Raw genomic sequence first — 23,357 nt, 5'->3', positions numbered from 1 at the left:
ACTTTCACAAAATCTATCTTGGTTATTTTTTTCCCATTCCCCTGCACTGCCTTCAACCCCTCTACCCTTCCCTATTTACAAAGACTATTTCCATTTTTTCCTTTTCTCATATTAATTCTATTCCCTTATAGCTCTTAATATTTTATTATATTGTAGGCTGGGGGTTTAGCTCAGTGGTGTTGCACCTGCTTTGCAAGAGCAAGGTCCTGAGCTCCATCACCCGTACTGGAAAAAAGAAATAATATACTGTTATTTTTTTTTAAACTGGGATACTTTATAATGTTACAAACAATGTCTGAGTGGGCTAGTCTTCCCACTACTTTGGTAGCATTCTAGAAAGTAATTTTGCTAGTAAGGGTGCAGAGGTACCTTACTATTGTATGATTAAAAACTGAAATGATATTGAATTTAAAATTACATTTGGATTAAAACTCTTAACATATGAGGACCATGCAACCATATATACACACAGACAAAGTAATAGAAAAACGTGTTAGGGATAAGCAGATATATGTCACAGGAAAAAACTACATGGTTTAGAACACTAAAAATACTCCCTCGCAGTAGAGTGAAAGATATAAAGTAATGAGCAAACATTTTCTACCTGTAAAACTAGCAAAGATTCCTGGACAGGGTGCAAGACTACAGGGCAGTGATTTATACTGTTAAGAGTCTAAATTGGTGAAATCTTTCTGTAGTGGCAACGTATACCTAAAGTCTTCAAGGCCTACTATGGCCCTGTGTCCCGCAATTAAACTTCTGGAGATTTATTAATTCTGAGTCAGCTCTGGGTATTTTCATACCACTCATTTATAATGCTAGGAAAATGAGCATAAACGGTGTCTGGTTAAATAAATCAGGGCACATCCAAACAAAGGCCAACTAGACAACCACTTAAAATCATGAAGAACATACATTGTCATACAAAATTGTTTTCTTAATACACTGATAGATAAAACAAGAAGACTATAAAAAAATCAGGGATGGTAAGATATACATTTTTTTTAAAGAACAATGTTCACTTTACCATTATTTACCCTGAGGTTAAAAACCATTTCTTTCCTATATAACACAAGTTATACAGCTCTTTTATGTTTTAATCTCATTTAACTAATCTGTTACCTTAATTCACTTGTGCAAACATCTAATACTGAGTATGAATAATCCATATGCTATGTATATTCATGCCAAATTCTACTCTTAAGAAGTATTAAAGATTATTAGATGCTAGTGTCTGAATTACTATTTACAATGATAGAACAGCTGGGTGTAGTGGTACATACCTGTAATCTGAGCACTGAGGAAGCTGAGACAGAAGGATTGCCACAAGTTCAAGACCAGCGTGGACTACCTAGTGAGTTTAAGGCCAGCCTCAACTACATAACAAGACCCCGTCTCAAACTGCCCCAGAAAGGAAGGAAGGAAGGGAGGAAGGAAGGAAGGATTGATTGACAGAATATTGCCACATTTTACATTACTTCTGAAAGCGTATAAGCTACCTGTGTATTAGCTGTACACCTCGAGAACCAAAGCTGTTGAAGTTTAATGTTACCATCTATTCATGTATCTGAAGTAACAGCTACTAAAACAAACATGCAAGAAGATGACTGATTTCTTACATCTCGAACTCACAGTGATCCTCCTGCCTTAGCCTTCTGAGTGCTGGGTTACAGGCATGCACCATAATACCCAGCTTGGATGACCATACATTCTGACTTGCCCAGGATAGTCTTGGTTTAAGCTTGCTGTTCTGGTATCACCCTGTTTCTCTTTTCACTCCCAACAATATCTAGGCTTGCAGAGAAATTCCATCATCCTAGTCAAAACTATACACATACATGAATACAGTACTGTTACTGAAGAGTGCACCCCTACTACATTTTCTCAGAGGCATTATAACAAATAGCAACACCTTAAACAGCAAGGGAAAACATTCTGCTCCACTTTCCTGTTAAAATGTTTAAGTAACAAAAAAAATATTAATTGAAGTGAGGTTGAATTATAGCAAAAAAACAAAAACAAACAAACAAACAAAAAAAAAAAAAAAAAAGGCACACTCCAGAATCTCAGGACACATATAATAATTGAATATGTAGGAAAAAGGATTAATCCATTTTGCAATTAAGGGGAATAAAAAGAGGGTCATCTATCAGTTCTAGGTAATGAAGCTGCAGACAACAGAATAAACCCTTTCTAAATCCAGCATTACTAGATGTCTCAGTTGGCAAGAAGACACATGTTTAAGAATCGGCTTAGTCAAGGTTGCCTTTCTTAAGGAAGGTCAAAGGAAAACACTAAGATGAGTAACCATGACCTCAAAAGGTAGGCACAAGGGTCTTCCTGGAATCATTCTGCTTGCTCTCATCTCCACCTACCTCCTACAAAAAATGAAAAGCAAAATAAACAAAAAAGCTGTGCTACTAACAGCATGGCATGCCTTCATAAAAAGTATATTCATCTCAGCAAATGGCACAGCCAGGTCCTCGCACCAAAAACCTTGATGCTGTCACTGATTCTTCTTTTTCTCATACTCTACTCTGATTTGTCATCAAGTCCTTCTAATATTTATTCAGGGGCTGACTACTTTTCTCATCTCCACCTGCTACTCCCTACCTTCCACCAGCATCATCTGGATTATTTGTAAGAGCCTGGAACTGGTCTTCCTGAGTCTTCCACCTGCCCCCAGAACACTGAGATCACAGAAGGTAAGGAGCCTGTTCAGGTACTAGGAGACCTGCAAGGGGAGAGAAACAACTGGAATGGAGGAAATCAAACTACAGAGCCTGGATTCTTACCCACCAAACTATATTGGCTCTTGCGTCTTTTATCTGCCCAACTGTGGGGCTAAAATCCAAGCTAGAACCCTGCCACTGAGTTACACCAAACATTCACTAAGTGTGACTTATCTTGACAAGTGTGAGAACAAAACTTCAATATAAGGAGCTTTACTACCAAAGATGTCCAACTGAGAATTTCATTATGAGGTAGATGATAAATGGTCTTTAGGAAGACATCTCTCTCAAACTGGTTATAGTAGTGCATACCTGAACTCACTGCTATTGGGGAGGCTGAAGCAGGAAGAGGAGAATTCCTCTAAGCCCCAAGTTTGAGACCAGCCTGAGGAAGATGGTGAGATCCTATCTCAAAATAGCAAACAAACAAAAAAAGGCATCTCCCACTATTACTCCCTTGTTTCCCTCATATCCAAAAGATTCATATTCATTCCCTTTTTTCTCCCTTTCCCTCACCCCTTCACCCCCCCATGTGCATGTGTATGTGTGTAGCTGGGGATGGAAACCAGGTATGCTAAGAAGTGCTATATCACTTAGCAGTGCTCTCAGCCCCTCTTTCATTTTTACAGTAATGATCTGGTAATGATATGCTAACCTCTCAGACATTAAATACTCAAATTAAAAACCTGTTGCTAAGAAAGTTAAAATAGGCGCAAATACAGCAAACCACAAATGACAGAGGTACCTTTCTGACCTAAACTCTTACCTCTTGCTTCCTTTAAAATCCCACAATACACCTCAACACCTCTGTACTCGTGGTCCCCTCTGCCCTAAACATTCTTCCCTACACTTAAAATGCCTTTAAATCTGAAGGATAGAGACAGAAAATGGCAGAGTAGGGATTGGTAGGAAAATTTAGCCTCTCTAAGATCTAGAACCCAGATACACTAAAAATAATGATTTAGTGAAAACAAGAAAGAGAGAAAGAGAGCGAGCAAGAGAGAGAGAGAGAGAGAGAGAGAGGCAGATTACCTAGAATCCGTAAGGAACTGACAAGATAAATTAGAAGCTGCAGAGAAGGCCATATTAGAACCAACAAAGACAGTCCATAACACAAAGAAAAGAAGGAAACAATCTGGAGTCTCTCCCCAGCTTTTAGGTCACAGGGAGGAACACCCAAATCCCCAGAGCAAGATAAGCACCCAGAGCTGGGAAATCCAGGGAGAAATGGCAGGGGAGCACAAAGCCTTATGAACTGCAAAAACAACATGGAGTTTGGCTTGGAGGGACTCCTTACACACAGCCGGCAATGGCCAGAGAGGGATTCAAGCACAGGGGTAGGCCATATTGCCAGAGAGCACTTGATCACATACCATTTCAGGAAGGGGTTGATTATTGAAATCTGGGACTAGAACAACTGAAAAACCACTTCAGGGTTCCTAGTGTACGCTCTCACAGTGACTGAGTGAGAGAGCCATAGGAGACAGCCACCGACAGGGAGTGGGCTAGAAGATACCCTTGACAAGTTTAAACTCAAACCGAGAAGGACATGGTACCACCACCTGCAGTGAGACACCAGGCCCGCTTGAGATATGCTCAGAAACAGCTGGGTCTGAAAGTGCCTGTGGCATGAAGACTTTGAACCTTTGCCCTGCACCTATCTCCAGAACAGATCTGAGGTTGATTGCCTTCCCCACCCACCACTGTGAGCAAACCCAGGTCACTGCCACATCCTAGGGTAAACAGAGGACCCTCTGGAATAGCAGTGCACCTCACAGACCCACAAGGTCAGAGGCAAGGTGGAGAAAACCAAGACAAGTTGGACACAGCTGCAGATCCCACAAGGAAACCACTCATTCAAAAAGAAAAACTTTTCACTGTTTTTGGACTCATTTCCTTCTTTCTTTCTCTCCTTTTTCATTCTGATCCTTTTTCCTTTTATTTTTATTCACTACATTATTCCTTTTTCTCCTTTTTGCCTTTTATCTTCAATTTCTCATTGCTTTATAACTACCTTTCTAGTCCATAATAGGATCCTTTCTCTCACTTTTCTCTTTTCTTTCTTACTCCTAAGGTTTCAATTTTTCAAATTTTTCCTTTGTCATTCTCCCTGTCCCCATTAGAGAAATGCAAACTGAAACAACACTGAGATTCCATCTTACTCCAGAAAAAATGGCTATCATCAAGAAATCATATAACAACAAATGCTGGCACAACTGGGCAGGGGAATCCTTCTTCATTGTTGGTAGCAATGTAAACTAGTACAATCATTATGGAATCTATATGGAGATTTCTCAAGAAATTAAGACAAGAAATTTCACTCAACCCAGTTATTTCTGTCCTAGATATATTCCTGAAAGAGTTAAATACATCATACTACAATGATACATGCATATCTATGTTTATAGCAAGCAGCACAATTCATGATATCTAAATCTTGAAAATGGTCTATACTGTATATCTATCAACAGATAAAGAAAATATGGTATTTATACACAATGGAGTACTACTCAGCCTTAAGAAAGGATGAACTTGAGTCATTTGCAAGAAAATGGATGTGCTTTGAGACCATAATTTTAAGTGAAATACACCAGACAAAGGCACGTGTGGCAACACAGACCTATAATCCTAGCACTTAGGAGGCCGAGGCAGGAGGAGTGCAGCAAGTTCAAGGCCAGCTGGCTACCTAATGAATTCAAAGCCAGCCTGAACTATGTATCAGACACAGAAGCATAAATGTCACATGAAATAAATCAGACACACAAATTTAAATATTACATGGTTTCTCTTATATGAGAAACCCAAACTGAATAAAGAACAAAATAAAGGGCAGATAATAGGAAAGAAGATGGAAGGAGGGGGAGGGAAAGGAAGGGAAGAGCATGAAAAGGTAATTAAGATGTGTTATGCACATGTACCAACTCCCCACCATGAACGTAATCATTATGTACTGCAAACATGTACTAACAAAAAATTTTAAAAATCTAGGGTGCAAGCATTTCATAATATGCATAGGTTTAAGAATTCTATTTGGTGCTCACTGACATCGACATGATCTCTTCCTAAGCAACCACACACCCAAAAACGACACAAAACATTGCCACAGACTCCAGGAATTCCTTTGTATCACTCTGCCTTTTTCTGTGTGTGTGTGCATGTGCATGTGTGGTACTAGAGACTGAACCCAGAGCCTCACACATGCCAGGCAAGCACTCTTACACCAAGCTACAGCCCACACCCATTCTCTTTTATGGTGGATAGGCTGAATTTTGCTCCTAAATTGATCAGGCTGACCTCAAACTTCTGAGACTCCAGCTCAGCTTCCCAAGTAGCTGGGATTACAGGCATGCACTACCACCCCCAGTTCTTCATATCCCTTTCTAAGGTTTCCCTCTTCCTCCACCGCAAAACTGTTCTCTGATTTCCATCACTGGAGAACAGTTTTCCCCTTGTGTAGAACATCATGCAAATGATGCAGTAAAACTCATTTATGTCATTTGTCTTAACACAGCTCTCATCCACACCACTGAGTCTATCAGTGGCTAAATACCTCTGACTGCTCAGCCGCAATCTTGGTGTGCACATACCATCTGCTTACCCATTTTCCAGCTGGTGCAAATTACAGATTTTCCAATTTCTGACTGTTAAAAATAAAACTGCTCTAACATTTTGAGTTAATAACTTTGTGCACACCTATTCTCACTTCTCCGTCAAACACATAGAAGTGAAATTGCCAAGTCACAGGACTGTGTCTTGTGCACCCCTCACCCTGAAGGGCTGCAACTGGGCACACAGTCTCAGCCTCTGGTGTCTTCAGTCTTTGACTCACTGACCAATACAGACAGTAAATGATTCCTCACTTAATAATGAACAGAAAGAATACAACGAAGGGACAGTGTGACATCCATGACTTGGTCATAACAGACCTACAGTTTCTCCTTGCTCTCCCCCTCTAGTCGCTCAGTGAGGGAAGCCAGCTGCCAGGTCGTAAGGGCATCCAAGCACCTACAGAGAGTGAAGAACTGAGTTCTAACAGCCAGGGAAGAGCCGAGGCTCTGACCAAAGCCATGGACATGGGTCACTCATAAGGGTTCTCCAGGCCCAACTGGGACTTCCAATAACCACACACAGCTAACACCTTGACTGACCTCACAAAAGACCTTGAACCAGAATTACCTGGCTAAGCTCCTCCTGAATTCCTGACATACAGCAACTATAAAGTAATAAATTTACTATCGCTTTAGGCCACTAAGTCCTGGGGAATTTGTCATGTAGCAAGAGAGATACAGAAGTTTTATAGTTTTTGTTTTTGCATTTTAGGTATTTAACCCATTGCGATTGCATTCGTTTCTGTTTGTGGGGTAGGGGTGGTTATTCAGTGCTTCCCGCACAGATGAGGAGATAGAGTGACATTTTCTTTCTTCCGTTGGATTGCCTTGGCCCTTGGGTGGAAAATATGAGGCTATTTCCGAGCTCTCCATTGTGTTCTATTTTTCTATATTTTTATCCATATGCTGAGACCACCATTGTGACTTTAAAGAAAATCCTGATATCCAGAAACAAAAGACCTGGGCCAGGGATTTAGCTCAGTGGCACTGTGCCTGCCTCACAAGCACAAGGACCTGAGTTCGATCCCGAATACCAAAATTTGAACTTCCTATTTTCACATGCTGAAACAACAGTTGCCTTTTTCATTTTCTTTGAGCCATTTTAATACATCAGAACCATTCTTAAATTACAAACCATACAAGAACAGATAATTTGTTGAATTTGGCCTACAGGCTGAAGTTTGCTAACTTCTTGTGTAGACTGGGATATGTCACTGTTCTTGATTTCTAAGGTAAGCATTTCATGGTATATTCCTCCTCCAAACACCACTTCCACTGCATTAGTATTTATACCACTTTTACATTATACTGCCTTAGCCATTGCTATAGACTTTCAAACAATAATCTTTAAATAACACTATATCACTTAACCTAGTCAAACAACCTTACGACAACATTCTTCCATTTCCCCCCACTATCCTTTGTGCTATTTTATCATAATATATAAATGTATTTTAATAAATATATTTATAAAAGGCATGATATATGATAAAGATGCTCCTCAACCAATGGATTATATCCTGTTACATCAATCATAAGTTAAAAATTTTTAAATTGAAAATGCATTTAATACTGGAACAAGCCAGGTGTAGTGGTGCATGCCTGTAATCTCAGTACTCAGGAGGCTAAGGCAGGAGATTGCCACAAGTTTGAGGCCTGGACTACATAGCTGAGTTCAAGGCCAGCCTGAATTAATATCAAGACCCTGTCTCAAAAAACTTAAGAAAAAAGGAAAAAAAAAAAAAAAAAACGGAGCAGATCATCCTGCCAAAACCTTGATTTCAGACTCAGTTCCCAGAACTGTGAGACAATGTATTTCTGCTGTTTAAGCCACCCAAATTATGGGCTTTGTCACAGCAGTCGCTATTTCTGCAGAGCACTGAGACTGTGTGCTTTCAAGACTCTTGAAACACAAGCTGTACTACTATTAAGAAGGAAAATTACACAAAAAGAGTAACTCTTGAATATTCAGGAAAAATTACTATGTGCTTAGAAATTAAGATCTCTAATACCTACAAATTAGTCAACAACCAGTCAAGAAGAATTTGTCCATTAACTGTCTAAAAGGAAAGGTACTATTTAATGTTTTGATTTCTTAGTACCTGGCATCAAACTCAAGACTGCACTTGCAAGGCAGACACGGCACCACTGAGCTAAATCCCCAGCCCTACACCGTACTCTTGCTTAAATGTTAGCCCTGTATCTAACATTGATTTGAGGTGTGTGCTTACTGAAAGATAAAAAAACACATTAATACCACATGGAAATGAAACCAGGATGAAGAAGCTGGGCGTGGTGGTGCACACCTGTAATCCTAGCACTGTGGGAGGCTGAGGCAAAAGGATCATAAGCTCAAACCTAGCCTGAGTTACATAGTGATTTAGTGAGATCTTGTCTCAAAAAAGAAATAAAGAGCTGCAAATATAGCTCAGTGCAAAGGCCTTCGGTTCAATCCCCTATAAGAAAAAAATCAGAATGTTGGATATTCTACAAGACAAATGGCCTGGTTTCTTCAATAAGCAAGTGGTATAGGAAAATAAATAAATAAGTTAGGGCTGTTTTGAATAAAGGAGATGTAACAGATCAACCAAATGCCCCATTGGGGACATGTCTGAATCAGTAAAAATTCATATTTGACAATCAGGAACATCTATCATGGGCTTAGAGGACACTAAGGAATAAATTAGTTACCTTGCTCCACACCCTAGATTAGCAGTATGGCCCACTGTAGACTCTTGGTTGTTTACCTTCACAGTGCACTGCTGCCTGGCATTAACAGAGAGGATCCCACCACAGATCACTCACCTTGGAAAGGATCAGAGGCAAAACTCAAGGGATGGTTTCAATGGAGTGCTTATCATTTCCACGCCACTGTCAAAGCACCATTTCACTGAATGGTCATAAGCCAGGGGCCCATCTGCGTATGATATACACATGAAATGCTATAAACCCCAAAATATGTTACAACTATTTTTACTTTACAGAAACAATTATCCTTTACAGTTTAAAAACAAGGAACCCACATAAGTAACACTTCTGGTTCTGTCTATACATCCAACTCCCCTTCTGGTATAATTTTGGTTTTGCATTAGAAACTTGTTTTTCCCCCCTCTGGTTTCTTGAGACAGGGTCTCATTATATAGTTTAGGCTGGCCTTGAACTCACAACAATCCTACCTCAGTGCTGAGTGTGTGCCACCATCCCCAGCCTACCTTTCAGACAAGAAATTCTTTCAGCTTTGTTAGTTGGAAGAAATTCTTACCAGGTTTGGTGGTATATGCCAGTAATCCTAGTCAACTGGGAAGGCTGAGGCAGGAGGGCTAAAATTTGGAGCCAGACTGGGCAATTTAATATCTCAAAATAAAAAGGGGTGGGGACGTGGCTCAATGGTAGGGTAGCCTTGGTATCAATTCCCAGTACTGAAAAAAAAAATTCTTTTTAAAGGTATTTTTATTGATTATAGAACTCTAGATTGACAGCTTTTATTTGTCTTTCAGTACTTTGAAGGGACTGCTCCTTTGTCTTTGGATTTACATAGTTTATATCTTAGCTTCTTAGTCAGTTAGTGCTGCTGTAACAAATACCATGTACTGAGTGGCTTGTAGAAACCAAAATGCCCCCAGATCTGGAGGGTAGAAGTCTGAGGTGAGACACTAACATGGCCAGGCTCTATTGAAAGTTCTCTTCCAGGTTACAGACTTCGTGTAAACTCACACGGCGGCAGCAGAAAGAATGCAAGAGATTTCTGGGATTTTGATTATTATATGTCTAGGCATAGATTTTTTTTTTTTTTTTATCGTGGCTAGTTGAGTCCTGTATGCCTCGCTTATCTGTATGTCAAATTCTTCCCCTCTGTTTAGGAAGTTTTCTGTCATTAATTCTGTGAAGAGCTTTTTTAAGCCATTTGTATTTTCTCCTGCTACTTCATGGATTCCTATCAGTCTTACATTATTCTTCTTTGCATCATCTAGGAGTTGATGGATCGATTTCTCATGATCCCCTACTGTTTTTAAGAGACCTCTCTTTTCACGGTCACTGTACTGTATACCTAAAATGTACCAATAAGCTCAATTTTAAAAATAACCAGAATGCAAGAGAACTCTCTCAGGTCCCTTTCATGAGGGCACTAATCCCACTCTTGTAACCTAATCACCTCCAAAGCCCCCAACTCTAATTTCATCATACAAGGGGCCAATATTTCAATTAATGGATTTTGTATGGATACATATATTCATTCTGTAACACTTAGCTTTGCTCCCCTGTAATATGTTTTTTCTTTGGCAACTTGTAATAACTTAATATTTTATTGCTTTCAGCAATTTCATTATTATGCATCTAGGTGTGATTGCACTTATGTTCCTTCTACTTGGGGTTCACTGAGTTTCCTAGGTCTGAACCTTTATAGTTTTCATCAGATTTAGAAATTTTTTAGTCAGTATTTCTTCAAATAATTTTTCTGCCTACCCACCTCTTTCCTGGGACTCCAATTAAACACACATTAGAACCAGGGATTTAGCTCAATGGCACTGCATCTGCCTCACAAGTGCAAGGTCCTAAATTCAATCCCCAGTACACACACACACACAGACATACACACACACACACACACACACACTTAGACAACTTGCTATTTTTCCACAGATTACTGATGCACTATTAATTTTGGTCCACTCTTTGTGCTTCATTTTTGTTGTATCTTCATACTCAATTATCTTTTCTTCTGCAGTATCTAATCTGCTACTACCCTCACTTTTCTGTGCAGGTGTGTATTGCTGTTTTTATTTTGGACATGTTATTTTTACTTTTAGATACAATGGTACCTTAGTTCACAAACTTAATTCTTTCGACAAATCTGATTGCAAACCAAATTAGATGAGGACCTACTCAAATTTCCCCATAAGGTCAACACTGGACCCAAACCACTGAATTTGACTCATCAGTTTGCAACCAGAATTGTGGAAAGAATTCTTTGTGAACCTAAGTACCACTGTATATTTGAATCTTCTTTACCTATCACTCATTTCTCTTTTTTTTTTTTTCCTTTTTTTTTTTTTAAAGAAGTGTCTGGTTTATTTGCCCACTTATTGATTGGGGTTTTTTAAATAAATTATATTTTATCCCATCCCCCTGCCCCTTATACCACTCCCCTCCCTATATGCAAAAGCTTTGTTTCCATTTTTCCTTCTATTTTCACTTTTTTTCTTGTCCCTTCCTTCCTCTCTCCCTCCTTGTTCTCCTTCCCATTTGAACATTTTCTTCCCATTTCCCATTTCCCAATATCTATTATACATTTTAGTCCTTATTTCCACTTTTGGTTTCTCACACCAGAGAAACATTTTGGTATTTACACGTGTGTCTGATTTATTTCACTTAAGAGTATGGTCTCAAGGTCCATCCATTTAGCTATGAATGTCTAAAGCTCATCCTTCTTTATGGCAGAGTAGTGCTCCATTATAAAAAAATCTTCTTTATCCGCTCATCAATTGACAGGCATTTGGGCTGTTTCCAAGATTTAGCTATTACAAACTGTGCCATTATAAACATGGGGGGGCACCTATCACTCATTTCTTTTCTTGTATTTATATCGTACTCTACTTTCTATATGGAATGCACTAATAACTTTTGATATACTTTTCTGATAATTCAAACATCAGAATGATTTCTTATTATTCTGTGCTTCTGAGTCTCTTTCTATTTATTGTTCTTCTGCTGCTTATGGTCATTCTCCTGGTTTTATTTGCATACTAAGTCATCTTTTATTTGATGTTGAACAAAATTTTAGTTGCTGGGTACTGCATTTGACAGTATTCTTTTAGAGAACATTGTAATTACTTTTGGCACACAATTTACTTCCTTTTGATGTGATTGGATTTTTATCAGTACTGGGGACTGAACCCAAAACCTTTGCACTGAGCTACATCCCTAGTCCATTTTCTATTTTTTCTTTTGAGACAGAGTCTTGCCAAGTTGCTATATGAGTCAGACAGGGCTCAAATCCGCAATCTTCCTGCCTCAGCTTCCCAGAGTTCTGGAATTGTAAGTATGAGTATCTCAAATTTTGCCTTTAAGTTTTATTAGGGTAGGTTTAAAGAGGATTTTAGTCTGGCTAATTTTACTCATTTCCAAGGACTCCAGCCAATGCCTCATAAATGAAAGAGTCTCTCCACTATGCTTAGTGAAACAAACTTTTCATATGTGAACTCCTGGAATTGTTTAGCATATTGGTTTCCAATGTGACTTTCTCCAGCATTGTAGACTTTCATGTTTTTCACATACAGAGTATTCAACCAGAATACTCTGGCTGAGTATTCATTCCAGAGCACCAGTCTATGGATCTCCAGACATCCCTCACTTTTATAGATTTCTTGTCATTCCCTCAGTTTTCTGCCCCCACAGATTCCAGGTGCCCTGGCTTCACCACACTCTTCTGGGTTCTCTGTGCTCCAATCCACTCTGGAAACTGCCTGGAGATAGCATGCTGGCACATCTGTAGAGTTCATGCTGCCTACTTCCCTCCCTCAGGGAACAGCATCCTACACTGCCTATAACCTAATGTCTGAAAAGAAGTTTTTTCACATATCTTCTAGCTGTTTATAGTTGGAGAGCAATTCCATAACAGTTAATCTTGCTTAGACCAATGTTATTTTTTAGCAGTTGTTCTAGAGATTAAAATAAGCATCTTGAAATTTATTTCCATCTACCTTCAAAGAGAAGTGTTCTACCTCACAGAATTAGAAATTTATGATTCTTTCACCTTCCTTTTGTGTTTCCAAGGTTTTATATTCTACTGCTCTGTATGCTATAATTACTATATGTGTTATTAAGGTTTTTAAGTTTGTTAGCCCAGGTCTGTTGGAAACAAATTCTTTTGATTTTTGGTGCCTATTTTGCACTCATTTTTTAAGGCTCTTTCTGCTAGATAGAGAATCACAGGATGATTTTCTTTTCAATCAGCACATTATTCTGAATATATTCCATTGCCTTCAAAATTCTGGTTTTAAGAGAAGAAAAATGGTGGGATAGTAATAGGTAGCAAAATTCATCCTCTCCAAGATCCAGAATCCACACTGGAAAATAACTTGTTGAAGAAAGAAAAAAAAAAAAAAAAAAAAAAAAAAAAAAACAGAGTCAGATGCCAAGAATCAGGAAAAAACTGACAGGAAAATAAGAAGCTACAGGGAAGTTAGAAAGACAGCCCACCACTCAGAGAAAAGGAAACAATTTGGACTCTCCTGGGCTCCAAAGATGGCAGAGAAATGAATTTGGATCCCCATAAAAAAAGTAAATTCCCAGAGCTGGGAGATACAGGGATAAATGGCAGCAGGGCCCATGGTCTTTGTGAACTAAAAAAACAGCACACAGTTTTGCTCAGAGGGAACTCCTTCACACGGAAGCCAACAGCCATGGAGGGATTCAAGCATGGGTGCCCACCATATTGCCAGAGAGTACTTGATCAGGCACCATTTTGGGAGGGGTTGATTATATAAATCTGAGACTCAGAACAACTGAAAACAACTTCACCTCAGGACTCCCAGGGTTACCCTCTCACAGTGCCTGGGTGAGAGCCACAGGAAAAAGCTGCAGGCAGGGAGCAGGTTAGAAGGAGATCCCGAGAAGTTTAAACACTGGCCAGGAAGGACACAGGCCAGGAGGGACACGGGCCCCACCTCCACAGTGAGAATCCCAAACACCTGGGTCTGCAAGTGCTTGCCAGCAATAAGTTGTTGAACCCTTGCCCTGCTGCCTACATCCAGCACAGATCTGAGGTGTACTGCCTGCCCCATCTCCCAACTCAAGTAAGGCCACGTCTTGGCATGAACATTGCCACAACATGGAGTAGAGGGGCTACTGGAATAAGGGGCACACCTCACAAACCCACAGGCCATAAAGCAAGGCAAAGATAACCAATACCTGCTAGATGCCGAAACTGCAGATCCTAGAAGGAAACCAATTACTTCAAAACACATTCTCTCTTTATGACTCATTTTCTTTTTCCTTTTTCTTCTTTCTTCTTTCTTTTTCATATTCCTGGGTGGTTTGTTTTTGTTTTGTTTTGTTTTGTTTTTTGTCCTTTCCTTTTAATTTTATTTTTGTTCTCCATAATTTTTCTTTTATCTTCAATGTCTCGCTGATCTATTTTCTGTTACCCTTACCAAATTCTGTAAATACCCTTCTTTTCCATGGTAGGATCCTTTATCACACATTTACTCCAACTTCTCATCTCCAAATGTTTAATTTTTCATTTTTTTTTAATTCTCTCATTCCTAATCCCCTATTATCTTTAACAGTGTAACAATTAGGCTTTATTAATCTTTATTAACTCTAGATTACTACTATTAAATTGTTTTCCATCATTAGTGGAGATAGATACTTGCTGTATGTAAATATTTGTTTTATAGTATAATTGTACACTTCTTGAAGGTTAAGGGTGCTATATTATTGATTCTTAAGGTATGTCAATACCCAGTTTATCTGAGATGACATGACTGTTGCTAATTTACCTGAGATTGCTAGGTCAAAAAGTTGGGGTTATTAATCATTTTTCTCTGAATGTCAATAATACCTGGATTACCTTAGGTTTTTTTTGTTTGCTTGTTTCAGAGTTTAGGACTTTTGTCCAAAAAACATTCTGTTTTCATTTACAACCCCCCAACACACACACACACACACACACACACACACACACACACACAATCTGTGGAAATAAATGGTTTTGTACATTGGATAAAACAATACAAATTCAAAGGTTAGCTCTATCATTCGTCTCTTTAAAAAGTTTATGAATCTCTACTCAAAACCAAAAGGGTTCTAGAGGTTCCATCTGACCCAGCTCTCCTCCTACTTGGTGTCTTCCTGAAAGAATTAAAAGCATCATACCACAGTGATATATGCACACCCATGTTTACAGCAGCACAATTTGCAATAGCTAAATCTTGGAAATAGCCCAAACACCCAACATCCAATGAATGGATAAAAAGATGTGGTTTTTTTTATACAATGCAGTACTACTCAGCCATAAAGAAAGATAAACTTGAGACATTTCTAGCTACATGGATGTAACTTTAGACCACACTCTTAAGTGAAATAATCCAGACACGTGTAAAAAATAAACAAAAATTAAAAAATAAAAGCCAACAGGTAGGCATATATCTCCTGAAATGTCATCTCTATACTTTCCAAGTAGACCTCAGAATGCAAACCAGATTGGAATGTCCCTAGGAGGCCCTATCTTTGACAGGTAACAGAGTAAAACCCTAGAGTCCTTTCTTTCCAATGGAATAGGTAGAGACAGGGACAGAAGGGACTAGTCAAACTTTGCCTTTTTTTTTTTTTTCTTTTTTTTTTTTCAGTACCAAGGATCAAACTCAGGACCTTGAGCCTGCAAGGCAGGCACAACACCACTGAGCTAAATTCCCGGCTCTTCATTGTCTTTTCTTGTGGTTTACAGTGTCCTCCTCCCCACCTGACACCTTGGAAGCCACTTTGCTCTCCAAAGCCTCCCTGACCTTTGCCTCCAAATCTGCCTCGGCTGCCTCTGTTACTGCCTTGGCCCCCAAAGCCTCCTCTGCCATCACCATGGCCCCTGAAGCCACCTTCACCTTTAGGGTTGGCCCAGACCACACTGTTTGTTTCATCGATTTCACAGCTTCCATGGCATCCTCAGTGGCCTAAGTATCTACCTCACTGTTGAAGTCTACAAAACCAAACTCATTGGAGAAGCTGGTTGCCCAGTCAGTGACAATCCTTGCTCCAACAGAGCTGTCAAATGATTCCTTTATGGTCTCTTCATAAATTTCCTCAGACAGACCCTTGACAAACAGGATTTTTGAATGGCTGGTTTCTTACATTAGACCACTGCCTGGGTCCTTGCAGCTCCATTCTGATCATTCTACCCTCAATTTCCCTTTTATTGCAGGAGTTTAAAGCTTCTTTAGCCTGTTCAAATGAAGCAAATTCTATGAACACATACCCTTTAGATTTGCCATTTTGGTTCTGGGGCATGTTAATAAAAGTTGCCTTCTCAAATACTTCTTGAAGAGTTTCTTCTGTTGCACTGTAGGAGAGGTCATTTAAACACAGTTTTTGACTCACCATCCAAGTGCTGTTCTTTCCACACTATAGTCTTGATTTTGATCTTTCTCCCCAGTGTAGTAGAGGGAAACAGATCACCCATCAGTCTCTGTTCCCTGCTTTTCTTCAAAGGTTTTCTATGCATCAGTTTCTGTCTTAAATTCAATATAAGCCATCCCTTTTCTCTTCCCATCCTTTCTAACCAGTCTGATCTCTGTGGAATCTTCAAACACTTTTAATTCATCCTGAGTGATTTGGAAGTGAGATTTTTGGCCAAAAGTGTTCATGCATCTCAATCTCTCTTACTGCCCTTACCTTTGGGTTTCTCTAGTTTAATTTCATTGCTGAAGACTTTTTAGCCGGTGAGTCCCAAGGCCTTCTCCAGGTCTTCAGAAGATTCAAAGTCCACATAGCCAAACTTGATTTGTACCAATTCTGACATCCATAGTAGTGAGATCATTTTTAGCAAACACTTCACTGATACCATGTTTTTGGTTTTGGCGTTTTTTTAAACAGAGACTCACAATGTACTTCAGGCTGGCCGTGAACTATGTAGCCCAGGCTGGCCTTCAACCTGCAGCAATTCTCCTGTCTCAGCCTCCCAAGTGTTGGAATCACAGGCGCGTGCCACCATGCCCAGCTACCAGTTTTTAATTCAGGAGCAGATTTGTTAGAATTCAGATTTCCAACAAAGAGATGTAAGCTGAAGTTGCTTCTGTGCCTTCCACTTTCTGCTTGTTGGCTTCAGGAGCTTCCTTCTGTTTGGTTGTTTCCTTTTTTTGTTTTGCAGGTGCTTCTCTGACAGGCTCTTCCTTCTCTTCCTCATTCTCCTCTTCTCCTTCCTCATCATCTTCATCATCAACCTCAGCCACATTCTTGGCTTTCAGAGGAGCAGCTTTTGCAGCTTTCTTTCCTTTGGCCGGTGCAGTCCCCATAGCTTCTTCTTCAGAGTCTTCCTCATCATCACTACTTTTTTTTTTCCTCATTATCACTACTTTTTTTTTTTTTTTTTACTGGAGTCATGGCAGCCTCCTTGCTTTTTCCTGAGGGATGACAACCTCTTCTCTGCTGCTGTCATCTTGTTCATCATCTGAAATTTCCTCATCATGACTGTCTTCTACCTCTTTTAGGGGAGGTGCTATTTTCTTGGGGTCACCTTGGTTTTTGCCAGCCTTTGTGAGCTTCACCATATTGGCAGTTTACAGTGGCCGGGTACGTGACATGCTAGTAGTGCAGATGAGCCTAGGGGAACCTAAGCACTGGCAATTGTGACTTAAGGTACTGAGGAGGTAGGAGAACATAAGCCTGGAAGCCAGCTACAGCTAGAAACTGAGGTGAAAGACTGAGTTTGCCCAATAATCACCTCTGGAAGGGTAACCACAGTGACCTACCTTTGTGACTAACAGCACTGCAGTCCGTTCCCAGAGGACTGGGTGGTGAGTCAACTACACTGCATATCCCAACCCTATACTAACAGAGATGACTGGATCTTGGGACAGAGACAAAGGACTCTACTTAGCCACATAGCCACACCCTAAATGCATCACTACTGAAAAGCAGACTAAAAAGATCACCATACTGGCAACATAGCCTTTCACTATAAAAAGCCCACAAAATTAAGCACAAAATAAAACGAAGAGAAACATGAGAAGACAAGGCAACAAAATGCCTCCCAAAACTCCCAACTCTGCCAAAGCCAGTAGATAGAGTCTTGATGGAGAGGAAAGCAAAGGCACACAGCCAAATTATGTGAAAGGAAAACACAGACTGATGAGGTGGCTGGAGGGCTCACACAAAATATAACTAGTCAGGTAATGGAGGCAAGAAACAAAACAATCAGGAATTTACAGAAGACACTAATAAAAAGCTTGCTAAGCTAAACAAAATGATAAAAAAAATCAGGAACACTCATTTTGGCAAAGAACTAGAGTCCACAAAAGGGTTACAAATAGAAATCCAGGAGATTAAAAATAATATGGGAAGTAGGGGTAGTGGAAGGGACCAATGTGAGGAAAAAACACAAGGATATTTTCAAAGACCAATTACTGCCAGGCATGGTAGCACACACCTGTAATCCTAGTACTCGGGAGGCTGAGGCAAGAGGATCACCATGAGTTTGAGGCCAGCCTGGACTACATAGTGAGTTCAAGGCAAGCCTGAACTACCTACATGGAGAGGTCTTATCTCAAAGAAAAAAAAATTATTCAGAGATACCCTCAAAACAATGACAACATCAAAAATGGATGTAACAGCTTCTAGATGATGCAAAGAAAACTAATCTAAGATTAATTTGAATAAAGGAAAAATCAGAAGACAGAAAAAAGGGCTTAACACATCTGTTCAAAGAAATAATAGAAAACTTCCCAAATATCAGGAAAAAATCAAACACACAAATAAGTGAGGCATGTAGAACCCCAAATAAATATGATCAAAAGAGTACCTGTCCATGTAATAATATAGTTAATATACCAGAAGTTTAACATAGGAACAGAATTTTAAATGCTGTTAGAGAAAAGCAATGAGTCACTTACACAGGTAATCCCAATAACAATTACAGCAGACTTCTCAACACAAACCTTAAAGACCAGGAAAGCCTGGACTGAAGTGTTTCAAGTTCTAAAAGATCCTGGGCTGGGGATTTAGCTCATCGTGAGGAGCCTGCCTCTCAAGTGCAAGGTCCTGAGTTTCATCCATTATACCAAAAAAAAAAAAAAAGATAACCAACCCAGACTTACATATACTACAAAATTTTCTTTCAAAGTTGATGGAGAAAAAGGTATTTCCATGACAAAAAAATTCGTGACCACAAAACCAGCACTACAAAAACTTCTCAAGGATATCCTAGAAAGAGACCAACAAAGCTGAAAAATCTGAAAGAATCAATGCACCAAAAAACAAAACAATGTTCTAACTAGATAGGTGTGGTGGTGCACACCTATAATCCCATCACTCAAGAGGCTGAGGCAAGAGGATCCTGGGAGTTCAAATTCGAGGCCAGCCTGGGCTACAAGGTGAGTTCAAGGCCAGCCTGAACTACATAGTGAAACCCTGTCTCAAAAAAAAGAAAAAGGAAAATAAATAAATACATGAGGCAGAGCAAACAGTTAAGTAGGTGTAGTTGGGGGGCAAGGGGGAGAATCAGCAACAGGAAAATAACACAATGACAGTGTGTTAGTTAACTGTTGTATTACCTTGAATAAGAAACATCCAACTAATTGGCTTCTGTTATGGCCTGAGTTTAGATATCCCTCCCAAAGCCTCACGATTTTTCAGAGGTGGCTGAATCTAGAGAGTGTGATTGATTCATGGTGGGGCTAGGCCCAAGGGCACTAGGATTAAGGATGTGAGTGCTACCCTCACTAAGTAGTCTGAATAAGATAAAAGGGGCAGAAAGACACTGTTAAGGTCCTTTGCTGCTTTTGCTGTCTTCTGCCACCATGCAATGTTTGTTGCCCCTCTGCCACCCTGCCTTGAAGCTAGCCAATTATGGACTGAAACCTCTACAAACTGTAAACCAAAAAAACCTTTCCCCCTTTAACTTTGGGTGTCAGTTATTTTGACTCAGCAATAAGAGAAAAGTAACTAAAGCAGCTTCACATGGTTCTTCGTGACTTCGTGGATTTAAGAAATGGAAGCCTCACCCTGGGTGTGAATGTACCAACCAATGGGCTTGTAGCATGAATGAAATAAAAAAGGAAACAAGAAGGAAGGCTCACTTGCTTCTTCAGAAGAGTTCAACTCTTCGCCTTTGCCACTGATGTCTGTCTTCTGGCATCCAGCACAGACTCTTCAGCCAATTTGTGCAGACCCTTCGGCTTCCTGATACAATCTCACACAGGACTCTCCAAACTGTGAGCTAATATAAACTTTTTCTCCTTTAACTTCTAGGTGTTAGGTATTTTGTCCCAACAATGAGGAAGACAGGAATAAGTCAACACTTTTCACTAATAACTCTCAGAGTCAATGCTCTCAATTCCCCAATCAAAAGACACAGTTTGGCTAAATGGATCAAGAAACAAAACTCAATGATATACAGTATATAAGAAACACATCTGCTGGGGATTTAGCTCACTGATGCCACCACCTGCCTCACAAGCACAAGGTCCCAAGTTCTATCCCCAGTACCCCAAAAAAAAAAAAAAAATCAAAGGATGAAAACAGTATCCATGTAACAGGAACCCAGGGAAATAAAAAGCAGGAGTAGCCATCCTAATTTCAAATAAAATGGATTTCATGCTAAAACTGATTAGAGGAGGCAAAGAAAGTCACTACATATTAGCTGAGGAATTAATTCAACAGGAAGAGATAACAATTATACATATACACTGAACACCAACATATACACCAAACACCAGCATGCCCAACTTCATAAAACTAATACTACTGAACATAAAATACCAACGCAATTATAATGGGGGCCCTCAATACCATACTTTCACAAACAGTTCAACTAGACAAAAAAACAAAACATAATACCTATCTTCCAGAGTGTTCTACCCAACAATAACAGAATATACATTCTCTCAGGACCACATGAAACTTTGTTGAAAATAAACCACATACTAGCCCACAAAGCACGCTTAAGTAAAGGAAAAAAAAAAACAAAACTGAAATTATCCCATGCATATTATCAGATCATATTGGAATGAAACTAGAAATCCACTGCAAAAGAAATCACAGAAATTGTACAAAGACATGAATATTAAACAATACTCTATTGAAAATTATTGGGTCACAAAAGAAACTCAGGAAAAAATTAGACAGTTCCTGGAATTCAGGATAATGCCAATATAATATACTGGAACCTCTGTGACACAGTCCCAAACAGTCCAAAGAGGGAGGTTTATAGCTTGGAATGCACACATCAGAAAAAGTAGAGTGACCAATATTAGCTTGAAATCTTTCTGATACTTCTGACCATTTTTGGCTTGAGACCCACTTTGTCTGAAATTAGGATACCTACTCCTCTTTTTTTCTGGATTCCCATTGCATGGATACTCTTTTCCATTCTTTGATTTTTAAGCTGTGCATTTCCTTTTAGGTAAATAACCTAGTGATGCACCACAAAGTCTTAGAAAAATAAGAACAATCCAAACCCAAAGATAGTACATGAAAGTAAATTTAAAACTTCAGAGCAGAAATTAAAGAAATTGAGATTAAAAAATGAAAGTATCAAAGAGCTGGTTCTTTGAAAAAATAAACAAAATAAACAAACACTGTCTTAGTTACTTTTCTCTCATTGCTGAAACAAAACATCTAAAATCCAAAGGAAGTTAAAGGGGAAAAGGTGTATTTAGCTCATAGTTTGTAGAGGTTTCAGTCTGTAATGGGCGGCTCCATGGCAGGATGTCATAGCAGACCAGCATTGCAGAGGAAAAACAGTTCATGGCAGGCAGAAGGCAGCAAAATTAACAACAGACCTTGACGGTGTCTTTCTGCCCCTCTTATCTGCCTACTTAAAGAAGGTAGCACGCACACCATTAACCCTAGAGCTTATGAGCCTAGCATTATATCATGAATTAATTCCAGGGTCACACAGTCTAGATCCAGCCACCTCTGAGAAGGGTCCACCAATGCAGCATGAGGCTTTGGAAAGACATTTAAACACAAACCATAACAAATCCTTAGCCAATTTTACCACAAGGTAGAAAGAAAAGACCCAAATCAATGTAATTAGAAATAAAAAAGACTCTGCCAAAATTTTAAAGATTATTAATAACTATTTTGAGAAACTGTACTGTAATAAAAAGAATTCAGAAGAAATGGAATAGATTCCTAGATACATATGACCTACTAAAGCAGCGTCAAGAAGACATTAAACAAAAAAACACCCTGAATAATCTAATACCAAGCAATGAGATGGAAGGGAAAAAACAAAACAAAACAAAACAAAACTACCAACTAAGAAAAAACCAGGTCTCAATGGATTCACTTCCAAAATCTACAACAACTTTAGGGAAGATCTAACATGAATTTGTCAAACTGCTTTCATGAAATTGACAGGGAAGGAGTACTCCCAAAGTCATTCCTCAAAGCATCATTACCCTGATTCCAAAACCAGAAAATTTCTGGACCCAACCAAAAAGGAAAACAACACGACAATCACTGAAACTGACACAAAACTCAACAAAATACTGCCAAGCAGGAGGCAACAAATCATCAAAAAGATCTTATGTTGTGAACAAGTAGGATTCATCCTAGGAGTGCAGGTATGGTTCACCATAGGTAAATCAGTAAATATAATACATCACTTAAACAAAAGGACAAAAATCACATGATCATCTCAATTTTTTAAGAAAAAGTCTTAAACAAAATCCAAGCTCCTACTGATGATGAAAACCATGAAGAATAGACAGAATATATAGAAGGACCTTGTCTCCATTTCATTACAGCCATTTAAGACAAACCACCATCCAGATCACATTAAGTGGGGAAAAGCTGAAAGTTTTCCCCATAAGATCAAGAACAAGACAAGGATGTCTACTATCACCACACTTTTCAATATAGTTCTCAAAACATTAGCAAGAACAATCAGGCAACAGAAAGAAATAAAAGGGATATATGTAGGAAAAGAAGTCAAATAAATCATTGTGATTTGTAGACGACATGATTCTCTATATAGAAGACCCAAAAGATTCCACCAAAAGATTCCTAAATTAATAACCAAATTCAGTAGTGCAGCAGGATACAAAGTCAACACAGAAAAATCAAGTGTCTCTGTACACTGTACCCATAAACTCATTGAGAAAGAATTTAATAAAAATAATACCTTTCATAATAGCATCAAGAAAAGTAAACACCTATTTGGGTGTGGTGGCTCATGCCTGTAATCCCAGCACTTGGGAGGCTGAGGCAGGAGGATCACTGTGAGTTCAAGACCAGCCTGGGCTACATAGTGAGTTCCAGGTCAGTCTCAACTACATAGTGAGACCCCGGCTCCAAAAAA

The 23,357-nt window shown here is 39.2% G+C and overlaps 1 protein-coding gene and 1 pseudogene across 16 annotated transcripts in view; both read right to left on the bottom strand.

The window, feature by feature from the left end:
• Shld2 (shieldin complex subunit 2) overlaps positions 1-23,357 on the bottom strand; it is a 96,416-nt gene that overhangs the window by 43,654 nt on the left and 29,405 nt on the right. For 5 of the 16 annotated variants that reach the window (XM_033761764.1, XM_033761775.1, XM_010622565.2 and 2 more), the window contains one exon: positions 9,146-9,257. The exons of the other annotated variants lie outside the window; for them this stretch is intronic. The gene's annotated coding sequence lies outside the window, so the exon portion shown is untranslated. The remainder of the gene's footprint in view (positions 1-9,145; positions 9,258-23,357) is intronic. 16 annotated transcript variants of the gene reach the window in all.
• LOC104861257 lies at positions 13,858-17,822 on the bottom strand (annotated as a pseudogene).

Source organism: Fukomys damarensis, unplaced genomic scaffold (genome assembly GCF_012274545.1).
Source record: "Fukomys damarensis isolate Sample0158 unplaced genomic scaffold, DMR_v1.0_HiC HiC_scaffold_1, whole genome shotgun sequence".
Classification (NCBI taxonomy): Eukaryota; Metazoa; Chordata; class Mammalia; order Rodentia; family Bathyergidae; genus Fukomys; species Fukomys damarensis.
Note: the sequence above shows the minus strand (reverse complement) of the source record. Positions and strands in the feature narration are given on the sequence as shown.